This window comes from Neophocaena asiaeorientalis, unplaced genomic scaffold (genome assembly GCF_003031525.2).
Source record: "Neophocaena asiaeorientalis asiaeorientalis breed wild unplaced genomic scaffold, Neophocaena_asiaeorientalis_V1.1 scaffold74, whole genome shotgun sequence".
Lineage (NCBI taxonomy): Eukaryota > Metazoa > Chordata > Mammalia > Artiodactyla > Phocoenidae > Neophocaena > Neophocaena asiaeorientalis.
Genome location: NW_020172183.1, coordinates 79,580 through 103,767, shown reverse-complemented (window position 1 = coordinate 103,767; position 24,188 = coordinate 79,580). Strand labels below are relative to the sequence as shown.

General features: G+C 35.6%; 1 protein-coding gene and 1 pseudogene across 1 annotated transcript in view; one reads left to right on the top strand and one right to left on the bottom strand.

The window, feature by feature from the left end:
- Nucleotides 1-24,188, top strand: part of CNBD1 (cyclic nucleotide binding domain containing 1) — a gene marked incomplete at its 3' end in the record, with an annotated part of 326,834 nt that overhangs the window by 228,971 nt on the left and 73,675 nt on the right.
- Nucleotides 8,701-9,515, bottom strand: LOC112410789 (ornithine decarboxylase pseudogene; annotated as a pseudogene).

The window sequence follows — 24,188 nt, the reverse complement described above, 5'->3', positions numbered from 1 at the left end:
TTTTTTTTGTGGTACGTGGGCCTCTCACTGTTGTGGCCTCTCCCGTTGTGGAGCACAGGCTCCAGACACGCAGGCTCAGTGGCCATGGCGCACAGGCCCAGCCGCTCCACGGCATGTGGGAACTTCCCAGACCGGGGTACGAACCCATGTCCCCTGCATTGGCAGGCAGACTCTCAACCACTGTGCCACCAGGGAAGCCCTGGTTTATAACCTTTTAACAATCTATGAAACACACTTTGAAATTGATAGCAGAACCTACACTGAGTGACAGGGAGTGTCAGAGGATGAGGCTATAGGAGTAGCTGCTACAGGTCAGATCACAAAGGCCTTGGTCTGCCAGACTCCTTGTTAGGGAAGAGCATACCTGATTTTTCTTCCAAGTGACAGGAGCTCCACCGGGTGACATACCCAGGCTTACTAACTCACTCTACTCTAAGGAGGTTGTGTGGAACCACCTCTTTGAGAGGTAAATTTAGATATATTTAAATGGAAGTATTGGCATATCTTCACCATTCCTCCTCTTTTTAAACTTAATTTTTTTTCACTGTCATAAGATTTTTCACTGTGGTAAAGATCTATTTTCTTTACAACTTTTAAGTGCAAAACACAGGATTGTCAACTATAGAATCAATGCTATACAGCAGATATCTAACAGCTAATTATCTTGCATAACTGAAATTTTATACCTATTGAAAACCAACTCCCCATTTCCCCCTCCCCTTGGCCCTGAGAAACCACCACTCTACTCTCTGTTTTTATGTGTTTGACTATTTTAGATACCTCATATAAGTGGTATCATGTCCTTCAATGAGCGGTTTATTTCACTTAGCATAATGTCCTCGAGATTAATCCATACTGCCAAATATGGTAGTATTTTCTTCCTTTTTTCAGAGCTAATATATATACTACATATTTTCATTTGATATGTATACTACATTTTCTTTATTCATTCACCCATTGATGGATAATAGGTTGCTTCCACATCTTGGCTACTGTGAATAATGCTGGGAACATGGGAATGCAGATATCTCTTTGAGACAGTTATTTCATTTGTTTTGGATAAATACCCATAATTAGGGTTGTTGGATCATATGGTATTACTATTTTTAATCTTTTGGGGAAACTCCATACTGTTTTCCATAGTGACTGCACCATTTACATTTCCACCAACAGTGCACAATTTCTCTACGTCCTCATCAACACTTGTCATTTCTTTTGTTGTTGTATTTGTTTTGTTTTGTTTTGTTGGTAACAGCCATCCTAACAAGTGTGAGGTGATATCTCATTGTGATTTTGATTTACATTTCTCTGATGATTAGTCATGTTGAGTATCTTTTCATGTGACTGTTGACCATTTGTATATCTTCTTTGAGAAATGTCTATTCAAGTCCTCTGCCCATTTTTAAAAATTGTGTCATTTATTTGTTTTACTGTTAAGTTGGAGGAGCTCCTCGTGTGTTTTGGACATTAACCTTTTCTCAGATATATAGTTTGCAAATATTTTCTCGCATTCCATAGGTTGCCTTTTTATTGTGTTCACCATTCTTTGCTTTGTAGAAGCTTTTTGATTTGATGCAGTCCCACTAATCTATTTTTTTGTTTTTTGTTACCTATGCTTTTGGTGTCATATCCAAGAAGTCATTGCCAAGACTAATATCTGGCATAAAGACAGACATATAGACCAATGCAACAGAATAGACAGCCCCAAAATAAACTCAGGTGTACATCACCAGTCAACAAGGGAACCAAGAATACTCAAAGGATAGTCTCTTCAACATATAGTGTTGGGAAAACTGGATATCCACATCCAAAAGAATGCAATTGTATACTTACATTAAATCATACACAAAAATCAACTCAAAATGGATTAAAGACTTAAACATAAGACCTGAAACTGTAAAACTCCTATGGTAAACCATTCTTCCTCTTGAAGTGTACTGCCAGCAGGGAGCACCTTCTCCAGGGTGGGAAGACTTGCTCTAGTTTAGCTCTGCCTGGGGCTGGGAGGGTAAGTTTTCTGATTATAGGATTCAAGGTTAAGAGACACACTTGACTGCAAGTATAAACTATATATTCATCGTAGCTTCATCAGTAATAAAGGAGGTGTTTTAGTCACCTATTTCTCATTCTTTTATTTTATTTCTTATTACCTTTCCAATTTGGAAAGTAAGAAGGTGATATTTATTGTCTTCCAAGAGATCCAGACATGAAAAAATTTGGTCTCTTTTCTGCAGGTAATTGGGAGTCACTGAAGTATTTTGCCAGTGAGTAACATGGTCAGATTTACATTTGGCAGCTTTAGTGGCAGTGTAGAAGATATGCTGAAGGGGGCACACATGGAAGCTGAAAAACCAATTAAAAAGGATGGCAAGAATCCAGGCGAGAAATGATCAGATCTTGAACTACACCAATGGCAGTGGTAATATGGATAAGGAGATATAGACATGGAATATATTTAGAAAGTTCAATCAACAGAACTAGGAAACATTAGGTGTGTGATGTAAAAGAGAGAAAATCTAGGACAACTCACAGATTTTTGAATGGAGGTGAATTATGTTTGGTTTGATGAAAATGTAAAGCTCTATTTCCAGCACACTGAGCTGGAAATAGAGCTTTAGAAACATCCAAGTAGAGATGTACAGTTGTTACATATTTTTCTGAAGTTCAGAGACATTTATAGTCTAGAAATACACACATGGAAGCTGTTCATATTTAGTGATACTTGAAGTCATAGTGTCAATCACTCTTAAGGAGATTGTGTGGGTAACAGTCCTACTCAGTATTAATACTTAACACATATTATGTGCCCAGTGTGTACCAGCACTATGTTAAATACTTTGCACACATGGTCTCATTTAATCCTCATGATAGCTCTTTAAGGTGAATAATATTACCATTATTTTACAAATGAAACTGAAGAGTTTCCACTTGTTTTGCAACTAATAATTTGTTTGCTTCATAATTATTCCCATGATAGTTTAAATGTATCTGATAAAATACACTTGAAATCAGACACATAGATATGTCTTTGTGGTTTGCTATTGAAATTATTTTTTTCAGGCGTATATATTCAAAGAATGTTGCTGTGTAATGCCTTTTGACAAATTTAATTTTAATCGGGGTTGGGTTTTTTCAGTCTGTTATGGGAATAAAGAATAGAAAATCATGGTGCTGTCATTCTCTTTTTGTTTCTCTATTAAAGATAAAATTCAGAAGCATACTGCTATAGCAATTATGAGTCAGAAACGCAGTTCCCTGCTAGAATTCTTGTCAGGAAGTAAGTAAAAACAGGAAGAATATACTTATTTTCTACATGCATTTGGGGGAAGGAAGTGGTTAGTTTCTGCTGTACAATGAAGTGGTCCAAGATCTAGAATTTGATAAAAATCACTTACTTTGAAGTCTAAGGTACAGAGCTAAATGAGTTTGTGACCCCTTGCATAGGGGGAGTTATTTGGATAGTAAAGCTTAGAGAAAGCCTCTGTATCCATGAGCTTTAATGGCAGATGTATCAGCAGATGAACATTATCTTAAAAAACAATCCACTCCAAAAAGCAAGTTAATGTTGCAGAGTTATCAGCAATTGTTATGCACCATTTGATTTCTGAACTTTAAAGTTGATTAACAATAGTATTTCTTTTCTAATCGGCTTTTTTATTATTGGTCTGTCTGGCTGACTTTGAATAATTTATGCAAAAAGAATTCTTTTCTGTGTACATATATATACATTCCAAAAAATCTGAAAATAGAAAAATAAATATGGAGCTTACCTAGTGGGAAACAACATGGAAGAAAAACCTTAGCACATTGGTGACTTGATGTCAGCTGTAATTGTAGAGTGCAGGCCAAAAGTAACAGTGATAAGGTGACCATCTTGGCCAAAGTTAAGAGCTACATTGGTACCCCACATTATGGCTGCACTGTTACCTGGAATCTTTGATAACTGACTACATATAGAGATACAGTTGATTTCTTTTGCATTCTGCAGCATGCAGTAGACAGTGCTTTGGCTGACATAAAATATATATATATATATATATATGTTCTTCTCTTGTCCTTCTCCGTCTCCTTTTTGAAGTGCCTATACATAGTGAGCTTTGCCTGGAGGCTTGAATGGACTCCCAGGGCCAGTATTCCTCTTAAACAAGCTCAGGCAGGTCAGAGGGATTTCAACACCCTGAGGGTTTGGCTGTAATTTTGGAGTCTGTATAACTGATATATTTTCATTCCTAGCACATTTGTCTATTTTTCCTTTTACTGTGCAGTCTATTTGATTTTTGATATCAAAAAAAAAGAAAAAAAGAAAAAAAGTAGTTTGACTTGGGTAAATAGCTGTGATTTCTCTATTTAATACATCTCATAAAGTTGGAGTAAACTGAAGCTGGCCATACACTTCTTGTCAATAGCATGGGCTTTTGAATCAGGCAGATGAATTCAGGCTTCACTAATTATTGCATAATATGATTATAAGCAAGTTACTAAACGTCACATACTTTTTTGTTTTTTAAATTCTGAAATTGGGTTAATTCTGTGTAATAGGTTTTTTTTTTTTAACTTTTCTTTAATGGAGTATAATTGCTTTACAATGTTGTGTTAGTTTCTGCTGTACAATGAAGTGAGTCAGCTATATGTATACATATACTCCCTTCCTCTTGGACCTCCTTCCCACCCCCTTACCTCACCCATCTAGATTGTCACAGAACACTGAGGTAAGCTTCCTGTGCTTTATAGCATGTTCTCACTAGCTACCTATTTTACGTATGGTAGTGTATATATATCATTCTTAATCTCCCAGTTTGTCCAACCCTCTCCTCCCCCACCCTGTCCACATGTCCTTTCTCTACTTCTGTGTCTCTATTCCTGCCTTGCAAATAGGTTCATCTGTACCATTTTTCTAGATTCCACATATATGTGTTAATACACAATATTTGTTTTTCCTCTTTCTGGCTTACTTCACTCTGTATGACAGACTCTAGGTCTAACCACATCTCTACAAATGACCCAATTTTGTTCCTTTTTATGGCTGAGTAATATTCCATTGTATATAGGTACCACATCTTCTTTATCTGTTCATCTGTCAATGGACATTTAGGTTGTTTCCATGTCCTGGCTATTGTAAATAGTGCTGCAATGAATATTGGGATACATGTGTCCTTTGAATTATGGTTTTCTCAGAGTATATGCCTAGTAGTTGGATTGCTGGGTCATGTGGTAGTTCTATTTTTAGTTTTTTAAGGAACATCCATATTGTTCTCCATAGTGTCTGTATCAATTTACATTCTCCGCAACAGTGCAAGAGGGTTCCCTTTACTCCACACCCTCTCCAGCATTTACTGTTTGTAGATTTTTGATAATGGCCATTCTGACTGGTGTGAGATGATACCTCATTGTAGTTTTGATTTGCATTTCTCTAATAATCAGTAATGTTGAGCATCCTTTCTTGTGCCTCCTTGGAGAGATGTCTATTTAGGTCTTCTGCCCATTTTTTGATTGGGTTGTTTTATTGATATTGGACTCCATGAGCTGTTTGTATATTTTGTAGATTAATCCTTTGTCTGTTGCTTCACTGACAAATATTTTCTCCCATTCTGAGTGTTGTCTTTTCATCTTGTTTATGGCTTCCTTTGCTGTGCAAAAGATTTTAAGTTTAATTAGGTCCCATTTGTTTATTTTTGTTTTTATTTTCATTACTAAATGTAATGAGTTATTGTGTGCAAAGTGCTTAGGACGAAGTCTGATCCTCAAAAGATAAACAGAGTGTGCCTAGAGTATTATCCATTTGGCCTTAGGTTTGATCTCTCTTGAGTCAAACTGCCCGGCATAAAATATAGACTCCACACTTTAGCAGCTTTGACCTTGGATAAGTTACATAACATCTCTCTGGCTCAATTTCATCTTTTCCAAAGAGGGGTTCATAGTAGGATCTCGTCTTTAGGTTCATGAGAAGATTAAATGAGTAAAGCTCTTAGAATGGCTCTAGACGCATGTGGAACGCTCAATAAATGTTTTTGGTAAAATGGATTATATTATATATCAAAATTACCATCACTGTATGGTGCTGTCAAAGATATCATGGGGAACTGTAATGAGAGCTTGATTTTTATCCAATGAAGTTTATGCTCAATAGCAAGTTATGTTAATTATCAAGATAAATTGGAGACTTGGGGGTCTGTCCAAAGACAGAGCTGTCTGCAGTCATACAGCAAAATAATAATACTCTGGTACTGTATTTAAATACTTTTTACTCTGAGTCTAGTGCTTAGTCTAATCAGTTCATAGTACTACGTGAAGATTGTCAGCATAATATCAATCCAAGGGTTTACATTAAACACACTTTCTGGAGTTAAAGAGAGTGAACAAGAACTAAAGCAGCAGCATTCCTTAGCAAACACTTTTCATTGTTATGCAAGTTACATTATGCAGAAAATAACATATCTCATTTTTCACGCAGATTAATAGACTGCCAGTTATCATTTGGCAGGATCAAACTATAAATCTTTTACACAGTTTGAGGAGGCTTATGGCATCCATTACTTATTTCAATTATTTAAAAAGCTTCTAGTAATCTTTTTTCCTTTGTAGTTAACGAGCTGCCAAACTCTAAGTTTTACAGTAGAAACTGAGTGTATCATTTTACTTGTATTTCAATAGATGTTTATTTGCATTAGATTATGAAAGGTTAGTGCTGAATTCCAAATAAGTATAGAATCAGGTTTTATCCGTACTTGCCAAAATCCTTTCCAGTGCATGATCTTTCAAACTATATCTTATAAGCACAAGTGGCCTTTGTTGATTTAAATGAAGCAGAAGAATATTTTTTAGTTTAGTCCCAAAGCTGTACATTAAAAAAAAAAACCCTCATATAAGTTCTATAAATTTTCTTGGGAAATAAAAAAATGTACTGATTCAGAAATTATTCTTCTAGTCTCTACAGGAAGTGAAATTAAAGCAGTCTTAGTTGATGAAACTCAGCATGGTGCAGAGGGTGGCAGGGCTCTTGGCTGTGGCTCTTGTGTCCTTGTGGTTTTGTGAGGCAGGAGTAAGATGGTAGTTGAAGGACTTCTCACTTCTATGTCTGCCTTCTTCTTGGGTATGTGACAAATTTCTGTCATGCCTTTTGAGGTTGTGATGCTGGGTGACTATCTTTTTCATCTGCCATAGTGTGGAAGTTGTTCTCCTGGAAACAGTTTCTAATGACATCTGAAGAGTACCTCTGCAAGTAACCCAAGGCAGGTTGGTCCATTTCTTCAAAGCACCATGGCTGTGCCAAGGCCACTGGTTCTTAGTTCTGTATTTTTGCTTCCCAAATTACTTATGCACTTACTTCTGGCTATTGGAGCCTCCTATGATCAAGGCATTGCACTAGGATACCCTTATTCCAACAAATGGCATAATAGTAATTATAAATAAAAGTGAGTGCTTATATTTTTAATAGGTCAGAAAAAACCCCATATATACACCCAACACAAACAACAACAAGGGAACTCTTCTCCATGCTTTGGCTTCAAGAGAATAGTGTGCTAAGTAAAATAAGTCAGGCAGAGAAAGACAAATACTATCTGGTCTATCTTATAAGTGGAATAAAAAGATAAAACAAAATAAAAATCCAAGCTCATAGATAAAGACCACAGATTGGTGGTTGCTGGAGGCAAGAGGTGGGGGTGGTATAAATGAGTGAAGGGGATCAAAAGTCTAAAAAAAAAGAAAAATCAACATTGAGTCACAAGTACATTCACAATTAAAAATGCATGGGCTAATAAATACATTATAAAAAAGGTTAACCTAACTAGTAATAAAAAAGAGAATTTAAAAAAATGAGATACTAGGGTGTCTGGATCAAGATGGTGGAGTAGGAAGATCCTGAGCTCACGTCATCCCAAGGACACATGGAAACTACAACTACATATAGAACAACTATATGTCTCTGAGAACAACCTGAAGACTAGCAAGACAGATTTCCTACAATTAAGGACCTGCAGAGGTCCCCCGAAGATCAAGGAGTCTAGCCCCATGTTGAGCTCCCTACCAGGTGAGACTTGCACTGGAAGATGAGCTCCCATACTTCTGCATTTGAAAAATATGGGGCTAATATTTGGGAGAGCCTGAGGGTTGTGGGAAGCCAAGACTCTACATTTGAAGGGCTCATACACAAACTTACTTGCTCCAAGTCCCAGCACAGAGGCAACGGCTTGAAAAAACATCCAGGTCATATAAGAAGGAGATTCATTTGCTAATTTTAGGGAGTGTGCCAGAAGGGCAGGGATCTGGTGGAACTTTCTCCATGGAAAAAAGGTTGGTAGGCTCCATTTTTTTGAAGCAGTCCTTCTGCCTAGCTGGCCTGGTGCTGGTGGGTACCATTTCTCTCACTCTTCATCAGCCTAACACCATGTACTCGGTCCTGGCATTCCCCTGAGGACTCCCCCATCCAAACAATCCACCCTGGCCAGCCCCTCCTAGGACTAGTGCCTCTTCAAAGTGGCTCTTGCTCCAGGGAGCCAGGCTTGCTCCACCTGGTGGGCAGCCTCTGCCAGCACTGGTCTCCCTCCAAAGTAGCTCCCATCCTGGCCAGCCCCCCACACCAGCGTTCCTGTGACAGATGTCATCAGGTCTTGCAGCCAGTCATGCAGGGGCCAGCCCTGCATTATCAGTACAGCTGCAGCAGTTACAGCCAGGCCTCGTAGACAGCTGGCTGGGGGCTAGTCACTCCCACCAGCATAATAGCAGTAGTTGAGGCTGGACTTTGTAGCCAACCCCACCCACCAGCATGCCTGAAGGAATCAGCTCAAACACAACATTCTCGGATCCGAGAAAGCCACCACCAACATCAAGCAAATACATGTGGAAATAAACCTCAGCTACCATGTCAAAGACATAGCAGACATCAGAGACGGCCTGCATGAAAGTCTCAGGATCGGTACAGACATTTTCCATGTGGAAGCTGACACCAATGACGTCAATATTTAGCTCTTTTGCCCATTCCAAAAGAAGCCTGCTAGTTTTGACTCTGGTGCCAAATTTCACACTGAGGTGACAGACTGCTTTGGAATCATCAGTGGCAACACACAAAACCAACTTTGCCTTTGGATGTGCCCTGGCAAATTTCATCAACTCAACTTCACTATCAAAAGTCATCATCTGGATTCCATTATCGGCAACATACTTAATCTGAGACACTTGTTTACAAGAATTCACATGTCTCTGGAGGCACCCTGAGACTCTGCACCAATTGTATTTCGGTCGTGCAGGCACAGTCAAATCCTGTTCTGATGGAAGCTAAGGTCTTCACTGTGGTTCTGCTATCACTGCATTTGACTGCATAAAAGGGGATGACCAGAGGAAGAGCTTTTAACCATCTCAGTTATTTCTTTAGAATGTCTCCCAGGCCTACAACATAGAAGGCAGCTTTATCATCAGAACAAGAAATTTAATTAATTTGTTTTGGTCCAGAATGTCCTTGCAGTAAAGCCTTTATTCAGGAAATGGCAGTCAAACTGTTCATTACCAAAGTTGTTCATAGTTTCTTGATGTCTTTCTGAAACACAACAAAACAAAAAATTAAGACATGGATATTAAAGAAATTGTTGCCAGCCTTTTACCAAAAGCAGTTCTCCAGGAATTTCAAGTCCCACTGAAAATGCATGTGCCCTCAGTACAGCAGTGGAAGTGTTCTGATAAACACAGAACTTGCTGTTCACTTTAGAATGCATGGGTACTACAAGCTGGCCCCATGGAAATGTCACTTTCCAGTATGCAGGACAACAGGCTGCCCCACTGCTGTCCCCATTGCCCCATCAGCTACCCATCCAGCCACTGGCCACTTTGCTCCCTCCCATAGATGATTGCCGGCCCAAGGTGGTGCTGGAGTGCTGGCAGAGGGGTCATGGTGGTGGAGGCTGGGGGGATTGACCTTAAAGGGACTTCTTTAAATGGAAAAGAAAAGGCCATAACTGGAAACAAGAAACTTATGAAAGAAAAAAATCTCACGATAAAAGCAAACATACAGTAAAGGTAGTGGATCAAACATCTATAAAATAAGCATGAAGGTTAAAAGACAAACACAGTAAAATCATTTATCCCTAAAATAGTTGAGTCACACAAAATAAAAAGATGTAAAATATGACATCAAAAGCATTAAATGATGGAGGAGCAGTAGAAATGTGCTGCTTTGAGAATGCACTCAAATTTAAGTCACTATCAACTTAAAATAGATAGCTATATACACAGGTTGTTATGTATGACCTTCATGGTAACCACAAAACAAAACAAAAAATATAACAGATATACAAAAAATAAAGAAATGTAGACATAACACTAAAGAAAATCATCAAATCACAAGGGAAGATAAAAAGAGAAGCAGAAAGGAACAGAGAAGAGCTACAAAAACAATCAGAACACAAGTAACAAAATGTAAATAACTACATACCTATCAACATTTACTTTATTTTTTTAACTTTTTATTATTTTTGCAGTTGTCTCCTCCTTTTATTTATTCTTATTTTTTTTAACATCTTTATTGGGGTATAATTGCTTTACAATGGTCTTTACAATGGTTATTTTCTGCTTTATAACAAAGTAAATCAGCTATACATATACATATACTTTATACATTTACTTTAAATGTAAATGGACTAAATGCTCCAACCAAAAGACAGGGTGGGGCTTCCCTGGTGGCACAGTGGTTGAGAGCCTGCCTGCCAATGCAGGAGACACGGGTTCGTGCCCCGGTCCGGGAAGATCCCACATGCCGCGGAGCGGCTGGGCCCGTGAGCCATGGCCGCTGAGCCTGTGCGTCTAGAGTCTGTGCTCCACAATGCGAGAGGCCGCAACAGTGAGAGGCCCACGTACTGCCAAAAAAGAAAGAAAGAAAGAAAGAAACAAAAAGATAGGGTGGATGAATGGATAAAAAAATAAGATAATTAACTTTTGTCATTTTGAAGTATTTCTATATTTCAAGTTATTTTAATGCAAATAGTATTATAAAAATTCATTTCCAAATGCTACTTATAAGAACAAACTCTTTTGTGTTTTAATTTTATACAAAATTTTTATATTTTTCTGAAATATGGTATTAAAATTTGTAAATATATTGTTTATCATAGGTATAAACAACAGAAGGAAGGGAAAAGTACAAAGAGCTTTCTATAATACATTTTTCTTCAGCTCTAGCTTGTAATACTAACTTTATCATAAAACAATGCCCTTAGCGCCATCTAACAAGTCATCAAATCCTGTCTGACTTTTCTTTGTAGTATTGTTTATTATTTATGCACATTCACCTAATTTCTTTGCTATCATGTATGATGAAATTATTATAAATGAATTTATGTCCACACTTTTATTTCCTAAATATAACTTTCTACAGGTAAAATTTCCAAGTAAAATGTTATGAACTTGTGAAACAAAATTAGTTTTTAGCCATTGGGAGATTACAAAAACAAATAAACCATGACCTTTCTCTGAACTCTACATTCATGTATTGAGCCATCTTTTTGGCTTCTTCTACTTACCATACCCAAAATAGAACTCTCAGTTTCCTTTGCCCACCTGCCTCATTCCCAATGACTCTAAAGCTGTTTCTTTTCCATTTCCTTCTCTCTCCATAAATCAGACGAGGATTCATTGGAGTGACAAACGTAGACATTATACTTAATACTTTGTATCCTTTTTACACCTGAATATCAGTAAGTCTTTTCAGGGTTAACTCCAAAATATATCTTGGTTTTGTCTGCTTCATTCCCTCCACACTGACATCAATCTCTGAGCAAGTCACCATAACTTCCCACTTGGGTACTGTGATAGCCTCCTTTGTAGGTTCTCAGTGTCCACTACTTCTGCCTTCCAGTCTGGTACTTACATAGCTGCTGGAATACTCTTTTCAAAACACAAACTGAAGTTCATTGGTTCTCCAGTTAAATCTGCTTACTGATTTACCATTGCTCTTCTAATAACATCTAAACTAAAAAAAAAAAGACCAAAAAACTAAACTCCTTAACAAGTCCACACGTACCTTGGGAGATCTGGCCCTGCCCATTCTTCCCAACGTCCAGCCTTCTCATTGTTCTCTGGCTATCCAAATCTCTGGTCAGCTTCTCTTTTCTCCCTCAGGATTTCTGATCTTTGCACATGTGCTTTTTTCTATTTGGACAGTTATTTCCCAACTATTCTTGTCACAAAAATATATGGCTGGATCCTCCTCATACTTCTGTTTACCATTAAATATTCTTCTCTGAGAGAAGCTTCCCATGAACAACCAGTGTCAAGAGCTCTGCATCCTAACCACACACACAAAATGTTTTTCCTTTTTCAAGAGTATATAATTATGCATTTAATGTTTATTTTTTAATACTAAGGGAATTACAGCTCATGCTCAGTCTGTCATTTTGAACAAAGACCTCAAATTCATTTTTGAAGCTCAAATGCAGTTGCTGCTCTGTGATCTTACAAAACATTTAAAATTTTTGGTCATAGAAATAATATATATTAATTGTGAAAAAATTCAACATTTACTTGGAAAACATTTACCTTAAATCTCACAACGTTGATGTTATCACAATTAACATTTTTGTGACCACCATTTCAAGTATCTCTTCAATACCATATTCAAACACATTTACACTTATATAAATGAAATCATAACATGCATGCTCTGTTTGTATGGACATTTATTTTAAAATGTCATTTAGAAATTTGGCTTATTTCCACCTTTGCTTCCTTTTTATCTCTTCAAATATAACTTTTTAAAATGTCACACATTGTTGTATAGATATGTGTATGATCAGAATGATTTATTATCATTAATTTTACAATATTAGCATAATACTGATATATTTTGGATTGTTGTTCTCAGTTACCTACTATATTATGGAAATGTTGCCAGGTTTATGGTTATAGAGTTAATTCTTTGTAATGTATCTATAGTATTTCTAACAATAATCTCTAAATTGAGAGACATATTCTCCAAACTATGCTGCAGTAATCATCCTTGTGACATTGTTTAAGTTGTGAAGTTAAGATTTAGATTTGGAAGTGTGGCATAAGAACTCATTAGCTTAATATTCTATGGTGTAATAGAACATGCACTTTTTGTTGTTGAGGTAGATTATTTCAATCTATAATTACAGCTTTTCAGTCATCTTTTTTCAGTGATACTTATAAATGTATCTGGAAACAGGGCTGGGATTAAGATGAGGTGTCAGATTGAAGGGCATGTACCAAAAATCTCAGTAAACAAGATAAAATATTCTTAATGCAGTATTTTGAAAAATAAAAATTAATGTAAAAATCTATGATAAAATATCAAAATTTTAATTAGACAGACTTGTTTTCTTGGTTTGTTTTATGATGCTGCATTTTTGTTCAATGACAAGTACTGTTGTTTTCCATCTTCCCACAGTTTCTGAACCACTGGGTGGTAGGGTCCCTGCTAGGTGGATTTATGAAGGTTGACAATGGTGTGTGAACAGATTGTGGAACGTAGGGCTTTACATGTACTAATTTTTTTTGTTATAGAGCTTTTATTAGTATTTTCCACTTGGCTCAAAATATGGGGGCATATTTTGGTAAGTATATATACAGGGGGCATATTTTTCTTTTTGCTTCATTTCCAATATAGCTGCACATGACAGTGCTAAATAAATATATTGTGATTTACTCATCCAGAAAATATGATTGTATATCTTTATTATGTTTCCTTAGTCTTCAGTTATTTGAATATCTAGTTCAATAGTAACCTTAATTAAATCCTGCTTACACTGAAGGCAGTCTGTCAAGGATTATGTCAGTTTGTTAACTCAGATTAAAACTTACTTTTTCATAATTCTTACTAGGAATATTTCCTGACTTTTCAGTTTTAATTTAATATTTTTAATACAAGATACAACAGATATTATTTGTTTATTCACCTTATCATTGATGCCTTCATAGATTATGAAAAATAAAGATAACCATAAACAGCAGTCATTTGGATAAAACTATTTTAAAAACATGTTATTTCTTTATTCTTATGCAGAGTGACAGGACAGGGAAAAATAATATCTAGAACAGGCTTAAGTTGTGTCTGACACTATCAGTATTTTCTTGAAATCGGGGGCTCATCACATTCTTTAAATAATGAAAATAATATCAATTTACAGCATTGTTGTTAACATTAAATGAGACAATATAAGTAAAACTGCTTTGAAAATGTCAAAATGCTATTCAGACGTTAATTATTTTTATTATTATATGTAATCTTTCTTTTTTCTGTGGAGAGAGTAGGAAACAGTAAAGGGATATAAAGTGGAAGTATAATGTAAAAGGGAATATTTAAGAAGTAATTTTCATGATCCCAATTGTAATAGTATGGCTAGTTCTGCTAAGAATAGACTCTTGCTATGACAATAGTTTTATTCCTAAGAAACCTCAGAACATTGAAACTCATTTTACAAAATCATTGTTCCAATGGAGAGAAAGATTGAGATTTAGAGTATTTAATCCTCAAAATAATGGTGCTATTTTCCTATAGGAATGCCAATACTGGAGTTTTTTTTGTTTTTTTGCTTTTTATAGTACAATTGCATACTTCTAAATCCTACCACATTGCTGAACAAATCTTCATTGTTATCATTTTTATCACACATTTTTATAAAAACACAAAACACTTAAAGTTTTATTACTACCCATAAGTTCTGGCTTTCTATTTTATTCACATTGTAACTAGTAATTATGAAATAAATGCAATTCATATTCCTTAATTAATTGATCATGTTATAATAAATGAAGTTATAAAACCTTATATTGTAGTAGAATTACATGTATTATAAAAAATAATCAGAGTTTTCTAGTATACTAGAAAGAAGACAGCTCTGAGGATAATTTGAATAAATAAAAGGTTTGGATTTAGAGGGCATGAGTTTGGGTAGTTGTAGAAGGTTTATAGAGAGATATGTAATATAATGTGGTAATGATAGATATTAAAGTAAAATTCACTTGCGTTAAGCAAATTGATAGTCATGAAACTTGAAAGCAATTTGGGGAATGCATCAGCAGGCAGAAGTAGCCTAAGAAAACAGAGAAAAAATTCATTTATTCCACAAATATATATTGAGCTTCTTTAGCACTGCTCATAGTACAGAACCTAGTACAAACCTTGCCTTTCTTTGCTTATCTTCTAATAGGAGATGATCACCAACAGCAAAAAAAAAAAAGAAAATACGTGATGTGTTGGAATGTAATTAGTATTATGAACAAAAATTAGGGAGTTATGGGTCTTAGTAGGAGTTGGGGTGGATAATTCAATCATATCTAGAAGTATTCAGAGAAAGTTTTACTAAGAAGCTGACATTTGAGGAGAAACATGAAGTGAGGTAACATACAATATAGATACCTTGAAAGAGAACTTTTGAAGCAGAGGAAATAGGAAATGCAAAAACCCTAAGGTGGGAGTTTACTTGACATGTTTGAAGGGTACCAAAGAGACCAACGGTAATGAAGAAGTGGGGACTTTAGAAGGTGAGGTTAAAAAGATAGCTTGTCTCATTGTAAAAGACTTGGATTTTTACTTGGAGCCTAATGGAATCCAAGGACAAAACTTGACATATTTTCAAAGAACTCTTCTGTCTGCAGTCAGTATGGAGCAGGGGTGAAATAGGGGGAACATTTACAAAAATATTATATTAATCCAGAAAAAAAGATAAGGATTGGATCATATTCATAACAGTGAAGTATAAGAAGTGGTCATATTCTCTAGACACTACACTCAAAATATACCCAGAAGGCACTAGTGTTTCACAGAACCTAAGACGGAGATTCAGTTCAATGGCAGTAAATAACTAGAACCAAGGTCTTGAACATTTCTAGAAAAGTAATTAAATCCCTGAATAATTAGATTCCATAAAGGAGAAGGATTAAGGGCTTCAATAGAATAATTGAGTTTAAATATTGAAGAAATAATTTTATCACATTTGGGGTTAGTTGAAACCATAAGATGTTAATAAGAATGTATAGAATTTGCTTTGGAAACTGCATTTTAAAACATCAGATATTAGTATGAAGACTATTAAAATATTATGATTATAGTTTTCAAGAGAAAGAATTATTTTGAAGAGATTTAAAATGGACTAAATTTAATTTTTGCTCTTTTAAAGAAGAGATTAAATATAGTTCTACTCTGAATATGAAGAAAAAGAAAACATGCTTAAATAGCTCCAAAGTAAGCAATTTAGAGTTGACATGAATGATTCATTTTTTGTGATTAATTAGTAAGACAGCTAAGCAGAAAAATCTATAAAATAGTTGAGAGAGAGAAGAGGTGAAAACCTACATCTCAGAGTCACTGCCTGAAAATGGAAATCAAGGCAAACATGAAACTGCCAGGAAATGAATGTAGAAATTTAAAAAACCCACAGATTATAATATTTTCTAAAAATATTAGAAAAGATAGGGTGAAGGAAAACAACTTATTTACTGTATTTTAAATACAAGTTGGTTGTTTTCAGAAATAATGATGAATTTATTCTACAGATACATTTTTAACATGTATTTTGGAAAACATATTGTACATTTTGCTTAACAACTATCAGTGAATTACCACTTTGCATCAGTTCTGAAAATATTTCTTAAAAATTACACCAAATATGTTACGTTATGTGATGTCTCAATTATGACTTCCTACCAATTACGTGCATCCTCCTGTTTTCATTCTAGTTTAGGAAATAATTTGCCAAATAATGACCTTCAACTAACCCTTCTGTTTGCAACTCCACTTCTATTTTTTTCCTTCATTTTATTTGCTAGAGACATCTCTAAGGTAGGGTCTCTTTGAGTTCTACAAAGCATGCAGATCATCTCTTCTGATGCAGCTTCCTCTCCTATGACTGATCTAGGCTTTGTATTTCTCCACTGTGCTTCATTTGTCTCTACACTTCCATACACTTTTCCCTCCCCCATAGAAAAGTGATGGACCCTCTTATCTGCTAACTGATGACATACTCCCTTATCTCCTTGATGTTTTGTTATTGTTTTTATATTCCTATTTTAAAGAGTCATTCTGGGGGGAGAATGATGAACACAGCTTTGTCCAGATTTTGCAGCATGCTGTTTAGTCTCCATGTGTTTGTGTTTTTCTCATTTTTCATCCTGTAATTGATTTCTAGTTTCATACTGTTATGGTCAGAAAAGATTCTTGATATAATTTCTATCCTCTCAAATTTGTTGAGATTTCTTTTGTGGCCTAGTATGTGATCTATCCTGGAGAATGTTCCATGTATACTTGAAAAGAATGTGTTTTATGCTGTTTTTTGATGTAATGTCCTGTAGGTGTTAATTACGTCCAATTGATGTAGTGTGCCATTTAAGGCCTCTGTTTCCTTATTGATTTTCTGTCTGGATGACCTGTCCATTAATGTAACTGGGATGTTAAAGTCCCCTACTATTATTGTATTATTGTCAATTTCTCCCTTTATGTCTGTTAATATTTACTTTACATAATTAGGTGTTCCTATATTAGGTACATATATGTTTATTAATCTTATATCCTCTTCTTGTATTGGTCCCTTTATCATTATATAGTGCCCTTCTTTGTTTTTTTATTATTGACTTTGTTTTAAAGTCTACTTTGTCTGATATGAGTATTGCTACCCCAGCTTTCTTTTCATTTCCATTTGCATGAATTATCTTTTTTCATCCTCTCACTTTCAGTCTGTGTCTTTAACTCTGAAGTGAGTCTCTTGGAGGCAGCATATAGGGAGATTTTAAAAAATTCAATCAGCCACCTTACGCCTTTTGATTGGAGCGGTTAGTCCATTGACTGTTTAAAGTGATTACTGATAGGTGATAGGTTTGAATTACTACCATTTTATTTGTTTTCCAGTTGCTTTTGTATTTCTTCCACATTCTTTTCTTCTTTTAGTCACTTCCCTGTCATTTGATGATATTTTTTTAGTGTTATATTTGTGCTTCTTTCTCTTCAGTTTATGTGTATCTATTGCAGGTTTTGATTTGTGATTCCCATGGAGCTCATATATGTTTCTCTAGAATTATATCTACTTGTTTCAAGCTGATAGTCACTTTAGTTCAAATGTATCCTAAAAGCTCTACATTTCTTATGCACCTCTCCCATTTTGTTATCAATGTCATATTTTACATTTTCATGTCTATCAACTGTTTATTGTAGTTATAGTAGATTTTTGTCTTTTAACCTTTATACTAGTTTATTTAAGTGGTTGACCCACAGCTCTAACTATATTTGCCTTTATCAGTGGATTTTTCCCTTCCTATAATTTCTTTCTCATTGTAGCCTTTTCTTTCTTTCTTTCTTTCTTTCTTTCTTTCTTCTTTCTTTCTTTTTTTAAATTTATTTGGCTGCATCGGGTCTTAGTTACAGCACACAGGATCTTCTTTGCTGCATGAGGGATCTTTCATTGTGGCATGTGGGCTCTTTGATGTGGCACACAGGTTTCTTTAGTTGCAGTGCCTGGGCTCCTCTCTGGTAGTGGTGCACAGGCTCAGTAGTTGTGGCACGCTGGCTTAGTTGCCCCATGGCTTGTGGGATCTTAGTTCCCTGACCAGGGTTCCAACCCATGTCCCCTACATTGGAAGGTGGGTTCTTAACATTCCAATGTAGGGGACCACCAGGGAAGTCCCAGCCTTTTCTTTTTTAAAGAAGACCCTTAAACACTTCTTGTAAGATTATTCAGTATTGATGACCTCTGACCTCTTTTTGTTTTTGCTTGTCCTAATAAGTTCTGTATCTCTCCTTAAATTCTGAATGATAACCTTGCTGGATCCTAGGTTGTAGTTTTTTTCCTTTCAGCACTTTAAATAAATTATGCCACACTCTTCTGGCTTGCAAAATTTCTCCAGAAAAGTCAGCTAATAACCTTATGTGGGTTCCCTTGTATGTGACTTTGTTTTTTCTCTTACTGCCATTAAATTCTCTCTTTATCTTTTGTCATTTTAATTATGATATGTCTTGGTGTGGGTCTCTTTGGGTTTATCTTGTTGGAACTTTCTATATTTCCTGTACCTGGATATTTATTTTCTTCTTCAGGTTTGGGAAGTTTTCAGCCATAATTTCATCAAATACATTTTTGACACTTTTCTCTCTCTTCTCCTTCTGGAATCCCCTATAATGTGAATATTAGTACACTTAATGTTATAACAGAAGCCCCTCAAACTATTCTCATTTTTAACAATTTGTTTTTCTTTTTGCTGTTTCTGATTGGGTAATTACCCTTATTCTATCTTCCAGATCACTTACATGTTCTATGTCACCTAATCTGCTATTAATTCCATCTAGCATACTTTTCATTTCAGTTATTGTATTCTTAAGCTCTGACTAGTTCAGTTTTACATTTTTCAATTCTCTGTTAAAATTCTCACTGTGTTTATCTGTTCTTTTCCAAAGTTCAATTAGGTTTCTTATTACTATTGCTTTGAACTCTTTGTCAGGTAAATTACTTATCTCTGTAAATTGCTTCTTCAGGTTTTTTTTTTTTTTTTTCAAGCATTTTTTTCTTGTTCTTTCAGTTGAAAGATATTCCTCTGTCTTCTAATTTTCTTTAACTTTCTATCTATGATGTTAGGTGAATCAGTTAACTATCTTGGTCTTAAAGGTGTGTTCTGTGTAGGAGAATCCCTATACAGTCTGTTTGTGCCCAGTGGCTTTAGTGGGAGAGGTGGATCTGAAGTGAGCATGGGCAGCATCTTCTCCTGGGGTGTTCTGGCAATCACTGACTTGGTAAGAGGTAGGGATGGAGCTGAAGGTGTTAGAGCCAGAGCCAAGCTCCAGCAGGGCCTTGTGGTATGCTCAATGGTCATCACCACCCTATTGGTGGTAGGGTCACTGTGCAAGGGACAGGAGCAAGAACCCTGAGGGAGTTCTGTTCCTCTAGAGTGTGATGGCAGTCTCTGCCTTGTTTGGGGTCATGGTCAGGGCTTGAGGACTTGGGGTTGCAATTCTGTATTGTTTTCACTGGACCCCCCTCCTTGGTGTGCATGTATTTATTAGAGGTTGGACTGGGGCCAGAGGGGTTGGTGAAATGCTACTTAGCTGGTTTTGCTCCCTTCTAAGTGTGTGCAGGGATGTGTGCTCCTGGGGTGGTAGTTTCCCCCACCCTGGTCAGAGGCAGGTCTAAGCTAGCTCAGTTCCCTCCAAGCATGCACACTCTTATTGGCAAAGGCAGCATCTGCCTTGGTGGGTAGCAGCACCAGAGTAAGAGGCTGGAGCAGGAGCCTGGTGCAGGCTGGGGGGCTGGCTGGTGTGGTCTGGGCAATCTGGTTAAAGCCCCAGGTAGTTTTCAAAATGCTGCTTCTTTGCTGATACTGGGAGTAAGCAAGTTTGTGCCTGAACTCTTCAAGAGTGGAGTCTGTTTCTTACAGCCCACTGGTTTTTAAACCAGCTAAGAGGGGCTCATCTTCCCAGTGTTAGACCATAGGGCTGGGGTACCTAATATGTAGCTTGAAACCCTCACTCCCCAAGGAGAATCCCCAAGCCTGTGATATCCCTCTCTTCTTACCTTCATTTGTATCTTCATTCCAGGGATCACTGTTTTTCTTTGTCTGATGCTCAATGTCTATAAAACCATTACTTTATATATTTTACCTTTTAGTTGTTTCAGATAGGAGAGTAAATCTAGTCCTTGTTAGTACATCAGATGCATACAAACATTTATTTACTTATTTTTTTCCTGTAATGATTTGGATTTATTTATAATTTATTACCTACTTGATGTGTTCACTTGGTATATCTTACTTTCTAAATCTAAAACTGAACCCTTGTTCATTCTACCAAACTTTCATCTTCTAAAGTATTCTCCATCTCAATACATTCTTCCAACTTATAATTTTATGTCAGGAAACTGGTAGTCTTACAATATTTTTTTCTCTTTCTTTACCCAATCTAATCAAGAACCAAAAATACTTCCTGATCCACTTCATTTCATGCTATAGTCCAAGCCATCACCCTATATTCATTTCCACTTCAATCCTCTCCAAAATTAAAAAACAAAAATCTCCCACAAAAAGGGAGGGATTTTTCTAAAAACATTGTATAACACTGCTGGAAAAAATAAAATCTGTCCATTAAATCTAATTTTAGTCAAAGGATGACAATACAATGTTCTCATTTGAAATTTACTATCAATTTGATTACTATTTAAAATTTAGTCTTGAATCCCTATCCTATTTTAATTTATTTAAATAAATTCTTATTTTAAATTTATTATTGAAATTTATAGTGTTAAGTCATATTACAGAAATGTTTTGTGTGGCTTCTACTAAAGGCATGTTATGATAGAAACAAGCAAGCAAAGTTTAGGAAAGAAGACATAATAACAACCTTAGCTAACTTATTTGCCATGTCTAAGTATTAAATTTAGCTCAAGCATTTTTTTTTTTTTTTTTGCCGTACGCAGGCCTCTCACTGTTGTGGCCTCTCCTGTTGCAGAGCACAGGCTCCGGATGTGCAGGCTCAGTGGCCATGGCTCACGGACCCAGCCGCTCCGTGGCATGTAGGATCTTCCCGGACCGGGGCACGAACCCGTGTCTCCTGCATAAGCAGGTGGACTCTCAACCACTGCGCCACCAGGGAAGCCCTAGATCAAGCATTTTTATGCATCCTAGAAAGAAATAGAAATGCATTAATTATCATCAGTTTAAAAAATCAATTCCAGTGTCAAATTTTTTCTGCCAAAAAGCAAATATTGAAGTACATAATTGACAACATCATGCATTTGAGTTTCTTTTACTCAATGCCTAACCTAAGAGATTTCTCCATATTGTCATTTTTATTACCAGTCTTCAAAAAACATTTTTATTTTTAAAAATTAAAACATTTATATAGCAGTTATCTACAGATATTTGTATATATTTTGTAAATAGATATAGAGATTTCAATTACATATGTAGACATAAATTTCAATATCAATATCTATCTATATACATCTACTTCAGATATATAAATATATATCTATAGATAGATAAATACAGCTAAATAAATATTATATATCTATATATCTATATGTCTATTGTTTGTGTATCTACCTGCCCATCCATCCATTTGATACATATAACTATTTGTGGCTTTGCTAAGCATATACTTTCCCTCTGATTATGGAAATGTTAGAACTAACCTAATAAAATTAAGTTTGTAGATTTCCTTGTTCCTAACATTAGATGAGGTTAAGAGAATATTCTAAAATATTTTCTAAAGTGGGGAATGATAGAGTATTTCTTATATTTTATTTTTTTCTGGCTAGCATTTTGATAGTTACTGAAATGTAGTTATAAATTCAAGACACTAAACATAACAGATTATTTTGGACTGGAAAAATTTTAAGCTGGCATTATTAGTCAGTCATCCTGACAAAAGGAGTCTCTCCAGTTATGATATTGATACTACTGGTGATATCAGTGTTATTCCCGTGGAAGAGTGTTCTTGACATGGAATTGTACTGCTTTTTCCTTGACTTATTAAGCTCACTAAATATATTCCCAACTAATTTTAAAAACTTGACCTGCTAGATGGAATTGTTCATTGTACAATCTGCTGTAATAGCCTTCTAACTGATCTCCGTGCATTAGTTTTACAATACTCTAACCTACCCTCCTCTGTATAGCCAGAGTGAACTTTCAAAAATGTAAATCCCTGTAGTTATTACTCTTAGTGAAAGCCCTTGGATGACTTTACCTTTTCTTATGACACAGTCTAAAATTCTTAACAGAGTTTACAATGCCCCCTAGGATTTTGCCTTTCCTGTCACTTGGGCCTCATTTATTGTCCAATTTCTTCATTGACCTCTCTGATATGATTCCTCTGGGCCTTCAGTGTTTCTTGAATACTTGACTCTGGACCTTTGGACATGCAATTCCTTATACTTTCAACACTGATATCCTCCCTTTCCCCATTGCCCAACTTATTCTTCAGGTGTCAGTTTATATTGTTATAATTTCTGGGTAATATTTTTGACCCAACTAGACTAGATATGTCTCTCTATTACTTTCCATAGAACACGGTGCTCTACCTTTTATAGCAGTTTTATAGCAGTTTCACAGATATAAGTTTCCTTTAATATATGATTTCCCCACTGGATTTTATGTTGTGTAAGGCAAGGAACATATTTATCTTTTTCTTTGTTGTATGCCAACATTTAGAATAATACATGAAAATTAATCATTGCACAAAATTATTTGCTAAATAAAGAAATGAATGAATGATCAGAGAATAGGGACTCTTTTTTAAGCTGACCTCAAAAACCCAAATGTGGGTAGAAGCGATTTCTTGCCTTCTGATTCTTACTTGTAGTAATTACATTCTTCTGAGCACCAAGGAGAGAAATAAGATGATTAGGTTAAGAATAATTAAGATTCCTGACAAAATTGCTTGTCTGTCTCTCTTACAGAGAAATCCATCACATCAGTTTTGTGTCTTAGAAACAGCTCTTTCAAATGTGTAAGGACAAAAGATGTAGAGAACCTAAAATAGAATTTCTAAACATCTGTCTATTTTGGTAATCTGTGGTTATCTTATTTACTGCTGCTGTGTTTAGGAAGTGAGAATGCAGGTGACTTTTGAAATATTTTGAGGCCTTACTTATGCCTTTTTTGTGTTGCTACTGTTAACCACCCAGGTCTCAGGAACTGAGTGTGTGAAAAAAAGTGCTCTTTGATGAGGTACCTTTCCTGAGGATTCTCAAATTTGGTGTTGGATTCATAAATATGTAGATAAATTAAGTTCTTTGAAAATTATTTTATGATCGCTCCTCCTAAAAATTTCAATCAACAGACTGGATTATTATTTTCTTCAATCGTGTCCCTGTGAAATGAAAGGAGATCTGCTCTTTTATTTTGGAAGTACATGTCTTTTAATTTCTCTCCCATGGAAAAGCCCAGCTCATCCACTTAAAACAACAAGGAGAGACATTTTTTAAAATTTCTAATTTTAACATTTCTAATCATAATACATATATATATATATATATATATTTTTTTTTTTTTAACTTGAAAAGAATAGTTACAGTTGCTGTCACTAATCTTTTAATTTTCAACTGTGTATAAGAATAGCAAAGAGAATCCAAATCATACTGTAACTCTGATGTCTGCTCTTCATGAACGACCAAACCTAATTTCTGGAAAAACTGATAATGATCAACATTTGTCATTTGGATAATTTGTAATTTGGATAATCAAATAAAATATATTGTTATTCTGTT